This window comes from Manacus vitellinus, unplaced genomic scaffold, assembly GCF_001715985.3.
Source record: "Manacus vitellinus isolate BGI_N305 unplaced genomic scaffold, ASM171598v3 scaffold_1_pilon, whole genome shotgun sequence".
NCBI lineage: Eukaryota > Metazoa > Chordata > Aves > Passeriformes > Pipridae > Manacus > Manacus vitellinus.
Window position 1 is genome coordinate 25,246,770 of NW_021939396.1, and position 12,568 is coordinate 25,259,337.

Consider the following 12,568-nt stretch of genomic DNA (forward strand, 5'->3'; position numbering starts at 1 on the left):
ATGTTAAAGGTTTCTAGCTATTTAGAAGGCCCTATGTGCTCAGAGGGGCTGTTTCTTCTTCCCTGTCTTTGTTATCAAAACTAAGTCAATGGTCTTCCTGGCTGTAGATATTTAAGACCCCCAGTTTAATACAGCAAAGAGCAAGCAGAAGAATGACATGGTGAGCAGTATCACTGCTCGACTTTAAATGATCTCTTTACAGTTGCTTTCATAACAGTGGTCTTCAATAATGTGGACCAAGGTTCAGAAGTGCTTCTGCTTTTGCATTTTTCCCTCTCCAAATGGCAAGTGGAATATATTCCTGGGGAATAAAAAAAACAAAACAAAAATGCTGGAAGAGGTTACCTACGTTCACGTACCAGAAACATTTTATCTTCCCTATTTATTTTATTCACCTAACAATACAGAGAAAACTATCTAGAAAACAAGCTCTTGTGGTCAGTATTTTTAACAATTCAGAACCCTCAAGTTCATGTTTTGAAAAGGGCAGCAGGATGCCCTAAAACATAACTACAGTCTGATTACTGGCATCTGCATAGCCTAAAAACTTTTCCCTTTTCCCGTCTGTAAATGCAAGGTTAGAGACTGTACTGTAATTGTTACACAGACCTATGGTTTTCAGAAAATGAGATCACTTCCCAAGGCTGTACATGCTGTAATTACATCACAATCGTATTGTTGTCATCATGTTCTCAGAATGGCAAGCTCATAGTATTCCAAGCAAGTACATTTTTAATCATTAAATGAAAAGCTTTTAGTTCCAAGAGCTACAGAAAAATGTATCATCTGTCAGCAAAAATGAAAGGAGAGAAAACTAGCGTTTCAAGGAGTAGTCCCATTAGTCAGCACACTAATGCACTTCACAAAACCCCACAAAACTTCACATCTGTGTACTGCAGAAATGCAGGTATTTCTCTGTCCTATTTTCATTCTGAAGGGCTGGAAGTAGTAAAAATTCTTCCCACAGAAAAAAACCCCACAACAAAAGCTTCTATACACATTTAAATCCAGACCAAATATCAATTTGCTATTTTTCTAAGGTTGATTCCATTGTGTACTAGTAATTCATTACAAATTACCAGTCGATGTCTCAGTCATTTGGTCAATCTACTCTGCTTTCAGGTAGGAGCAACTTGAATTATTCTTACTTTTTAGCTTTCAACTTTTTAACTTACTTTTTAACTTACTTTTTAACTTATTTTTTAACTGTCTTGGTTTTAAATTAAATCAAATTTATCCCACAGTGATGGTGGATAAATGTATTCTTTTTATAATACCTGCACATTTTCATAGAGATCATTACCATGCCCTCTGCACCATCCTTTCTAGAGTATACAAATCCAATTTTCAGTTCAAGACAAAAACTTTTCTCATGTGTCTTTAAATCTCTGATCACTTTGTTGCTCTTTTCTGATTGTTTTCTCTGAGAGAATGGTGCCCAAACCTAATTTCTAGCTGAAGCCTTGCCAAGACTGAGGAAAGAAGTAAAAATATCACTCAGAGCTGTCAATTTTCCATGAACCATTCCCAGAACGACACTTACATTTCTTGGCAACATCTTATAAACCTTAATTCAGATTATGGCACGTCTGTACTTTTCTGTATTCTTTCTTGCATTGCTCTTCCTCCTTTTATAACTGCCCATATAACATCATTGCCAAGCGTGGCACTTGTATATGTCATCATTAAATTTAATCAGATTTGGAAACTTTTCTCTGACCTATGAGGATCTCCAGAATACTTGCAAACTCTACAAATATTGTGTCATTTGTCAATTGCGTGGTTACGCCCTTTATTTCATTTAAGTTATTAATGAAAACATGGAATAGACCTTCAGAGAAGCTGTTTCCCTGAATGGGTCAAGTGGGACAGACATACACCATCTTTTCAGTTTGACACAAAACTATCGAACACTGAACTTTGTCATCATTTTTTCAACTTCTGGTAATTTAATCTCATCATCATGGCCAGTTTTCACGAACGAAGATTTGGGAAAAGTCTTTACCCTTCGAGCCTGCGCAGTGGATTTTTTAGGTGAGACACAGTGTGCGCTGAACTGAGCCCACCCTTTAATCCTGAGGTTCATCTGCCGGGGCCGAGCGAGCTCGGATGGTGGCAGTGAGGTCCTCAGGACATAGGTTTGTTTAGAGTGACCTTCTCTTAGATGGATGGCCTTACAGGGCTGACGAGCTCCGTCTGCCCGGGGAAGTCCCCTGACCGGGAATCGAACCCGGGCCGTGGCGGTGAGAGCGCCATATCCTAACCACTAGACCACCAGGGGGCCCTAATTTAATCTAAACTGCATAAAATTAACATGACAGTATACTGTTAGGGAGCTGGATTTCTAAAAACTTCACATTAAGAAAAAATATTTTTTTAATCACCTAGTCATGCATTATGCCACATTTTCAGACTTAAATCCCTGCTACCCTACATGAAAAAAATATATTAAACTGATTGGTGAATGTACGACGTCAAATAGAAATATTTGTTTTGTCATGGCAACAAAATGCTTTGGTGGGGAACAAAGCATTCAGCTAAAACCTACAATGTAATGTTATGTAAAATTTGGAACTGAACCATCAGATCTTGAAAACACAAATTGTGAACTGTTTTGATCCTATGAATCGGTAGGAAAATGGAGATCCTTAGGTGCCAGTTTGATACCATGATGCCAAATGTCATTGTATGAAGTACTGTCAAATAACTTGAAATTCCTGTGGGTTGGAAAAGTAAGTGTCCAGTCATAATATTTTAAAGAAAAAAGTTAAGCATATGTGGCATGTCTTGGCAAACCATGTTAACTATATCATTATGATTTAAAAGGAAAAAAGTTAGTAAAAATCCAAGGAACTGTATAGCACAATCACTTTTGAATACTGAAGTAATCTCATTAGACTGAAGACCTAAGTTCCATAGACTTTGCATTTATCTGAAATTCATATTATGAGAAATAATATTAATTTTCAAGGTTATTGGTGCTTCTCTTACCACACAGACATTAATCTGGTCTCTGATGCATTATCAAAGTATTTGGTTGTACCATGCTGCAGGAAATTATTTAGGCTAAATACAGATTTTATGAAACAGGTCCTTTGGCAGTAAAAATTAGTCCCATTGAAAACAATTAAAGTATCACTTTACAGCACGTCAAGCTGAATCCTCCCCTGAATGCTAGAAATTATTCTGTCTGCTTCACACATTTTTTGGAGCTGAACTTTTAAGCAAATGATTTTTAATTCATCAGTTATTTGCAAAACACTTACTGGAACTTTACAAGTTTTTTATGAGTCTGCATAGATTCATAAGTCATCTGATAATTACTTATGGTCCCTGAATATTTTCTATATTATCATGTACGTACAGATATATTTGAATTCCTCATCTATTTTCTTCAGACTATTAATCATTTATGTGATTTGTGGATATTTAGATTTTTAACCCTTAAATTTTAGTTTTTGAATATTCCAATGATAAGCTTTTCTCAGAATTACATTATATAAGGAAGAAAAACAACTATGAAGCTTAGAGTTCATAGAAGTATAGAATGGTTTGTCTTGGAAGGGCCCTTAAAGATCCTTTAGTTCCACCCCCATGCCATGGACAGGGAACCTTCCACTAGACCAGGTTGTTCAAAGCCCCATCCAACCTTGTCTTGAACACTTCTAGGGATGAGGCACCAACAGCTTCTCTGGGCAACCTGTTCCAGTGCCTCACTACCCTCACAGTAAAGAATTTCTTCCTAATATCTAATCTAAACCTACTCTCTTTCAATTTAAAACCATCCCCCCTTGTTCTATCATTGCATGTCCTTGTAAGAAAGTCTCTCTCCACCTATCTGGTAGATAGACAGTTACACACTACAACTGTATGTAGGTTAACATCACGTAGATAAAAAAAATGAAGGACAAACAGCATAAAAATAGAAAAATTACAACTAAATTTGAGCTCCAGTCTCAAAGTTTTAATGATAATTAAAGACTAGACTAGTTCACTTATTTGGTTAATAAAAAATGATAAACTTACAGATTTGATCTCCCAGACAAGGTAGAGCTGGTAAAATGGAACTTGGCTCAAAGAATTAATCATAACATTTTTTTTTATTTACATCTAATCTCCATTGTCTCAGTTAGTCCATATGTACATATAGATAGATAGACATATAAATAGATATAGATATACAGATATATAGATATGTTCTTATTAGCATACCATGTATATGTTTCACACTCATTTTTTTCAACACTAACCATGGATGAACATTATATGTTTGAAGAGTACCTCTATGGGTTTGGGAAAACAAGAAGTTTCTGTCCCAGAACTCCCCCTCTTACTCTACTTTCTGGCAGCTCTCCGGATATTTGTAATTAAAAACAATTATATATATAAGTAAGTCTCTTTCTAATTCTCCTATTTTTACTTTGTTTCATTTTTATTTCATGCTTTCCAAGGCAGAGCAATGAAATAGATGAAATGCAAGCCTAGTGTTTGCCAATGTGCCTCTGGGATAGGTTTGTCCAGTTCCCATAAAAAATTAATGAGAACTAGGTGTTCAAATCTGTTTGGTTCCCTGGAAATTTAAACCTGAAAGTAGGAGTACTATCTGGAAAGCTCTCTCAAGCTAAAGGTTTAAGCATAATTCTTCTTCAGTTATGCATGAGCAAGAACACATGCGTAGGATTTTTACTGGAAGATTCCTTAATGATGCAGAAATACTGTATAGCCAGTTCTTTTGGTTTTATGAAGTGTCTCTCAATGCAGAAGTTAGAAGAAAATAAAATTGTGAAGACCAGAAAATTATAGGCAGAGGAAAGATATAAAAACTTGTATGTCTTAGATTAAGGAAGATTTTATAAACATATATATATAAATAGTGGCTGTCTTAGAGAAAAATAATATAAAACATTACAAATACCGGGGCTGTGTTTGTGCTCACACACTGTATAGAGCAGAATTGGGGTGAGAGGGGGTGTGGGTAGGTGGAGTGTGTTGACTTTTCTGTGCCTGAGCTGTACAGGTCACATCAAACTGAACCAGTAAGACTTCAAAAAACTCTACGCCATAATCTAACTACTTTATATATGCTCCTCCCAGAATACAGATATAAAACTGGACTGCTTTTCTAACTTTCTTGCCAGTGTCACTGTCACCATGCATAGCCATGTATAAAGAGACTTTTCAAAGTTAATAACCTTCAGTTGTGCCTCACCATTTTATAGGAACATGGAATATCCTGGGTTGGAATTAACCTTAAAGATCATCTAGTTCCAACTTTTCTGATCTTCCCATATTTGTGCTTTACCTGTGTGTACCAGAAATACAATGAATTTAAATCTATTTTAGTAGCTCTACACACAGCTACAATACCATCACATATACAATACCTAATAGACAGGTTTGAAATATACCTCTTTGCATGAGGTCATCCCCACTAAAAATGCTTTATTATTGTGGTAGATCATCAGATTATAACAACAATCTTCCCAGTAATCACAACTACACCAGCACTTTCATCTTTTGCCACAGATTTTATGCTAATTATTTAAATTTCTGTTGCTAAGGTCATGACTACACTGGAATAGCAAATAGCCAGAGTGGCCATGAAATTTGACTGATGAAAAAAGTTAACAGGCTAAAATTTGTTTTAAGTTCAATTACTTTAAAATCATTCCCTATCCTCTTCTTCCAGAACAATATAAATTAAAAACCACCTGTAAGAGTAAGAAGAGAGTGTTCACATTGCTCTAATTGGGAAGTAAACTATGTTAAAAACAGAGGAACTGAACATTCTTTAGTTAGAGGAGTCTGGGCAGAGGAAAACTGAGTCAGGTCCAAAGTGACATTTCCCAAAGATATGTAAAATCATCTATACGGTGCAACAAGATCCTGTGAGCGTGCAAAGCATTTTCAGATAGTGTAGCCCTATTCTGAATTAATTTTCTGAATCTTTTCTTCCCTTCACCTTTCCAGCCTTTTTCACCTTGGGATATGCGGGACTATAAAAACTCACCCACACTCTAATATTCTTGCATTTAAAAGCTACATTTCTAAAACTATTAAATGTTGTTTATTAGGCCATCAGCATTCAAGACAAAAAGTTGAAATTGGTAATGGAACCTTAATCCTAGTCTCATAAGAATGTGTATTGTTTTATAGTCCTCTTTGACCTTACCACTACTTCCCAAATGACAAAAAATTAACCAAATATAGCAAAATGATGCTAAAATAATCCTAACATGGAAGATTATCAATAAAAGGGGAAAACAAACAGGCTGTAGTTGGAGAAATACAGACACAGAGAAACTGAAACACTTCTGTGTGTGATTTTTCCTCTCTCAATTGAATAACAGTTTCTATTGGATAGGTATCTGTCACTTTGGGTGCACTTACATTGCACAGTGGAGTAATATAAAAGCTTAACCTTAAGAAACCTCTTTCTTGCAGGCTGCCCTCTTCAGATCTGTTTTCAAGTATGCCCTTTTAAAACGCATTTTCTGTTGTTAACTCTGCTCTCTCTTTACAAGCAGTGTGCATTTTTTCTTGTCTAAACCCTTCTCTCAGCCCTTCTTGATCAAAAATCTCATATATGTATGGTATAAAGTAAAATGATCTTAAGAAGTCATATGTGTCCAATGGTTTTGAGAGGAGTAACTCTACTTCTTGGGCTACCAAAGAAACAGAACTGCTTTTTAGAACCTAAACTTTAATTAATGTAAAAATAAAAAAGTAATTATGCTATCATAGTAAAGATATCCTTGAATGTATATGTCAAGTATAATAATTGTTTTCTTTCCTGAGACTGCAGAAAAATAACTTTAAGAGGTGCAATGATTTCCTTAGTGACACCAGTAATTAACTCTGAAACTCACCAATTATATTTACATGTTAACATTCCTAGCTATTTTAATGCTACTCATTTTCCCAGACACATCCAATCATCTATGAAATTCCAGTCTTGGTTTTACTCTTGCCCAACACAATGCTATTTCTCCCAGACTCCAATTGCCAAGACTTATCTTCCCCCAGGTAACACTTCCAATGTTCATTTGTGCTGTAAACATATGGGAAGAAAATGTACTTCGATGGTGTGTTGAAAGCTGAAAAGAGACAATATAAAATTAATTTTTGTGGATAATGAAAAAGTGACACAGGTTCTAAGTACCGTTAATTTGGAGAGGTTAATTAATAGAGAAATTTAAAAAAGGCCTATTTTGACCATCTCGATGTGGAATTTCCAGCCAGGTTTGAGCAACACAAAGCTGGGGATAATTACCTTCCATTTAAGATTCTAATTGATATAAAGCTATGAAGTTCTTTGCATTTTCATTATAGAAACCACCTAGTAACTAGATCTTTACAAACTTTCATAAGCTAGTATTTATGACAGACACCTCTTTGTATCTTAATATTTTTAAGAGGACTTGGTTACTTTTTGAGCCAGTGTAATCTTTCAGAACTCCTCGTGTCTTCCTCCTCAAATCTGTCAGAATCACCTGACACTGCTCTGTGTTATTTTTTCTGTTTCATGTACTGTGTTTTCTCCTAGCTGCTAACAAGATCAATCTTAAATGCAGGGCAGCTTGTAAAAACGAAGGAGATAATATTCAACACAAATGGTTAAGCTCTTACAACAATCACCGGACTGCCGTTGTGACACCACTCTAAACTCAGTGAATAATCACCAGACAGTCCAAAGGACAGCTGGACTCTTCATAAGCCTTTGGTTGTAAAGAATCCTCTAGTTTGAGATATATATGTTGGGAAATTGCTGATGGACTTGATATTTAAATGGACCTTTCTTGCCCTGCAAGAAAGCCAGAAATCAGAAAGCATAGAGAGAATGCACCAAGATTAGGAGAGAAAAAAGCAGCATGGAAATTGTCATAAAGTAGAGAAAAAACTGTTTTGTGTGAACAGTTACACAGATTAAATAAGCAAGGACTTGACTGCTTCACTGCATCTTTTTTAATCTCTTCTTCATTAACCCAATAGTAACTCATATTCGTAAAAGTGTTATTATGAAGCAAGAAAAAAATTTTTTTTTGTTATTATTGTATACTTCTTGATGTTTTTCTTCCAGGGGCCATTTCTTTTTCTTTCTCTATGTTCTTTCACTTTAAAATGTATTTATCTCAGTCTTCAGCTACAGAATTATATGTTCTGTACCTATTTCTCTTGACCACTTCTCCTGCCTCCATGAGAGTAGGAGACACCTGCTGTACTTGATGAAATGGGTGTTGTCACTACAGAGACAAAAATAACCAAAAGGTTGACAAATGCCTCATGGAAGAGATTTTACCCTCAAAATAACTCCCTGGGACAGAGAAATAATCTTGCAGACTAGGAAATGATGCTTGGGTTAGACTACCTTGATTTGTAACTCCCTGAACAAGCAACAGAGTAACCTAACCTGAGTTTTCTCTGCTTCTTGTAGACAGTTAGACATGATGACTTAAAGAAGTCTCATTGAACCTAAATTATTCTATGATATTATGACTCTATGAATTAGAAATTTAATTTAGAACTTCCTTAAAAAGAAAAATACACTTTCTTCCTCTCTGACTTCACTGGCTCTTCATCAAAAATGGCAGCCAAACGTGAACCAAAATATTCTGAAATATTACTGATTTTTATGACTCTAGCATTTTCCTTGTGATCCTTCAACCACTATGTGTGAGGTTGTACACTGTCATTTCTCGTTATCTTTACTTACGTTCTTCATAAAGCCATTGTTGCAGCTGTAAGACAACACAGTAAAGTGCACTGACAGTATAAGTCAGTTCTGTTTCCCCACAGGATAACCTTATACCTACAGTGAACCTGGGGTAAATAGATACCTGAACACAGGCAATAATGAGTGTGATCCTAACAGGAGTACATATTCAATGTAATAATCCCTCCTGCACTGTTAAACTTGGTCTTTGCCTTCTATCCTATAGGACCTTTCAAACAGCCAAAAAGAATTCATATGGACACATCTATGAAAGTCTCATTCCATGAGTAAAAGGCAAGGTGTTTTCAACCCAAAACTGAATATAATGGAGATATTTGATATCTACCTTCAATCTCTGCAGTTTTTTATATCCTGTAATGAAGCTTTCTTCTTCAAAAATTCTAGCTGATACTATCAGCAGATAAGCAACACAAAATGCAGAAAGGAAAACATGTAATATTTTGATTTTTTTAATCACATGAATTTTAATTAATAATTGATATAGAAAACAGTAGAAGATGTTTGCCCCATGTTCAAAGCTGGGAATGTATCATGTTTATGTCTGATTCTGGTATTCATCTGTTGCAAACCTGTGACTATAGTCATACATAAAAGATATATTCTAGAGTCTAAGAAACTCAGATGGTAAACATGCTGCTTGGGAGTACAGGAGAAAGATCTCTTCATGCCTTTTTAAAAGGCTAGAAGTTTTACAACCGAGACTTTCAATTTCAGTTTTTCAGTGTTTCTTCCCTACAAACCTGCTCACTGCTTGTTAAATACTGCTGGTAACTGCCATAGGCAAGAATATAAAAATCATATTGGTATTTGATAAAGATAAAAATCTACAAAAGTCTTATAAAGTATATGACTTGAATCATTTAAGTACTTCAACAAACAGTTCCAATTTCTTTCCAATTTAATTTCTCTGCTTCCTTCCTTCTTTACTTCATCTTTGCTGCTTGTTCTGTCTTTTCTTTAATCTCTATCATAATCTCATACACACATAAGTACAAACAGTGCTCTGTATTGAGATTTAAATTCTTTTCTATTTTCTTTTACCTTCCTACATGTCCCATGAGGCTCTGACCCTCCTCTTGTATGTTTCTGCCCACAGCTTACTCATAAATATTCAAAGCCCTTTCCCATCATTGTTGGCATTTTTTTACTCATACAAGCATTCCTGAACGATATTTTTCACTTCAAAGATCTTCTCTGTCCTTCATATGCCTTGTCTCTTCCATTGGTGCTCATATTCACACATTGCTACTCTCTTTCCTTACCAATCTCTTTCTTTACCTCTGTGATCTCTTTCTCTCTTCCTCAAACACCCTTAAGAAATATTCAGGTGCCTTCGTTGTCCACCATTCTATTTATATTTATACCATTGCTTTTCTTCTTTCCTCTTCAAATGTATACAGTGTAAAGGAAGGAGGTAGCTGTATTTATGGCCCTGTGCTTTTCATAATAAATAGCCACAGCAGTCCTGGCAGGGCAGACAAATGAAATTCCAGTTACAGTAACTTATTTATTTCCATTTCCGTTTCGATTTCTGGGTATTACACTGATGGCAGACTCTACAAAATAGACCAGGAAAAATAGAGCTAATGCTCACTAAGGGCACAAACAAGAAGGAGGTCCCTTTGGAAAAGAAAAAGGGACAGTATAAAATTAACGAGTTAATGTTTCTTTTATACCAGTTACAGCAATTAATTCACAGAGTAACAAAAGGGAAAAAATTACTGAATTACTTTTGCTAGAAGTAAAAAAGTTTACTGGATTTCATAATACAATCCACTGCCCTAAGAATAGACAAAGGTTAACTACAATGATCTTGCCTATCAAACCTACGTATGGAAGAGATTCCACACTTCCACTAGGTGTCTTGTTCCAAATGCTAAATTTGGAACATTATTTTTCCAGTATATATAAATATACATATTCCAATACATAAACCTTAAAGTTTTAGAAAGTTTTGTCTAATATTGAATCTGAACTTTATGAACAATTTAGATTATTCATTTTTTCCTTTTTTTTCCCAGAAAGAATAAAATATTTCTGTCCATTTCACAGCAACATCTACCATATAAAGAGACCATTTACCTTCTATCTTCTCAGACTAAATGGAATTCTTTCAACTTTTACACATACCTCTTACTTTATATTTTAATATTTTGTTATTTTCCTCTGGACTGTCCTCTGTTTGAAAGGTCCAAACATAGCTGGTTTTGTCAATCCCTAGCAGAAAAATAATTAGTCCTGTCAGACGTACTGCACACCTATTAATACACTCTACAAATGAGGTTGTCTTTTTTCTTTAACAGTAGAACGTTGCTGACTCATATTTACTTTATAGTCCATTACAGCCCCCAGATTCTTTTCTGAAGAGCTGTTGTTTTACTGGTATTCTTTTGATTTTACATTTGATTTTTCTTCCCAAATGTAATTTGCATTTGTCAATATTAAGTTTCTTCTGATGGTTCCAAGACATTTCTTTAATTTGTGCTTAATCATTAATTTCTTTAATTTGACTTCTGATACTGGTCACCAAAGTGCAAACAGGTCATTTTAGCTCACTGACAGCTCTATATTTCATAATTTCATAACTCACATCACTAACAATCTGAAGAACAGAAAACGCCTTTAGATCAAGCAATTAACATAAAAAAAAGTATATTACATAAGGAATTTTGCTTAAACACTGTTACTTTTGGTTAGACAGATCATGACTTCTTCAGATAACTAACTGCCTTATTCTTAAGATATCAAATGATGGAGAACGCAACACATTCCTACACCCTTTTACTAGGTGTTGTCAGAATTGCACACATCTAGTCTGCATGTCTTTTAATTCCGGCCATTGACGTCAACTATCAGAGTAAGGAAATTTCATCTGTCAGGTATGCCTCTTTCCTTCCAGGTTTTGCCATATCATGATTAAGCATCTTTGCATCATTTTTGATAACCGAACAAGTAAAAAAAATAAAACAAGTTTTTTAAAATGCCTTTTTTTTTTTTTAATCCGCAGGCTTGGGGTTGGTTTGGTTTTTTTTCATTTTTCCCCCCTTTTTTCCCCCAAAATACATTACTGCAGTATCTTGTTCCACTGATTTTATGGATCATCTCACCTTCCTTTCACTGGATGACATATCAAGGGGCTGCATAAAATGGCCTATTCACCATAAGAGCACCGCAAGAGTAGTTTATCTGCCGTAACCACAAGGCATTTTGAACGTGACAACATCCAGCCTGAAGTTTGTCTGTGCTATAGTATTTCACACGTTGTTTTCCCTCACGTGTGTGAGCACATATTTGGACGCGCTACCCAGATTTCCAGCCAGCCCACGGAGCGGTGTGGGCAGCGCGGCACTCCGGGGCACACGCACCGCGCGGCCGCGCCCGCACCCGGTGGGAACCGCGGGCGGCTCGGGGCGTTCGCTTCGCCCGGGCACCTCTCCGTGAGGAGGGCTGGGAGGCTCCCACACTTTGTGCGGCTGCCGGGGACGTGCCTGTGGGGAAAGGCTGCGCGGTGCTCCCGGGGGCCGCTCTCCCGCAGCCGCTCCCCACAGGAACCACGCCGGCGCCCGACCACGCGGCGAGCTGCGGCGGCTCGGCGGGGCCGCCTGGCGGGGCCGTCGCCTTTGAGCCGCCCACGGGGCGGGGCCCTGTAGGTTTCGGCTGAACATTCTGGAGTGGAGGGGAGCGGCGGGGGCGAGGAGAGGCAGGGCAGGGAGCAGAGCGGAGCGAGCCGAGTGGCGGCGAGCCGAGCCGAAACCGAGCCGAGCCGAGCCAGGCCGGGCCGGGCCGGGCCGGGCCAGGCCGGCCTTCCCCGGGAGGAGGCGGAGGCTGAGGGGG

General features: G+C 37.0%; 1 non-coding gene across 1 annotated transcript; it reads right to left on the bottom strand.

Annotated features, from left to right (window-relative positions):
- Positions 1-2,209: 2,209 nt before the first annotated feature.
- On the bottom strand, positions 2,210-2,281 carry TRNAE-CUC. Its single transcript has one exon. It is a non-coding gene; the product is annotated as a tRNA-Glu (tRNA).
- Between the last annotated feature and the right edge of the window lie 10,287 nt (positions 2,282-12,568).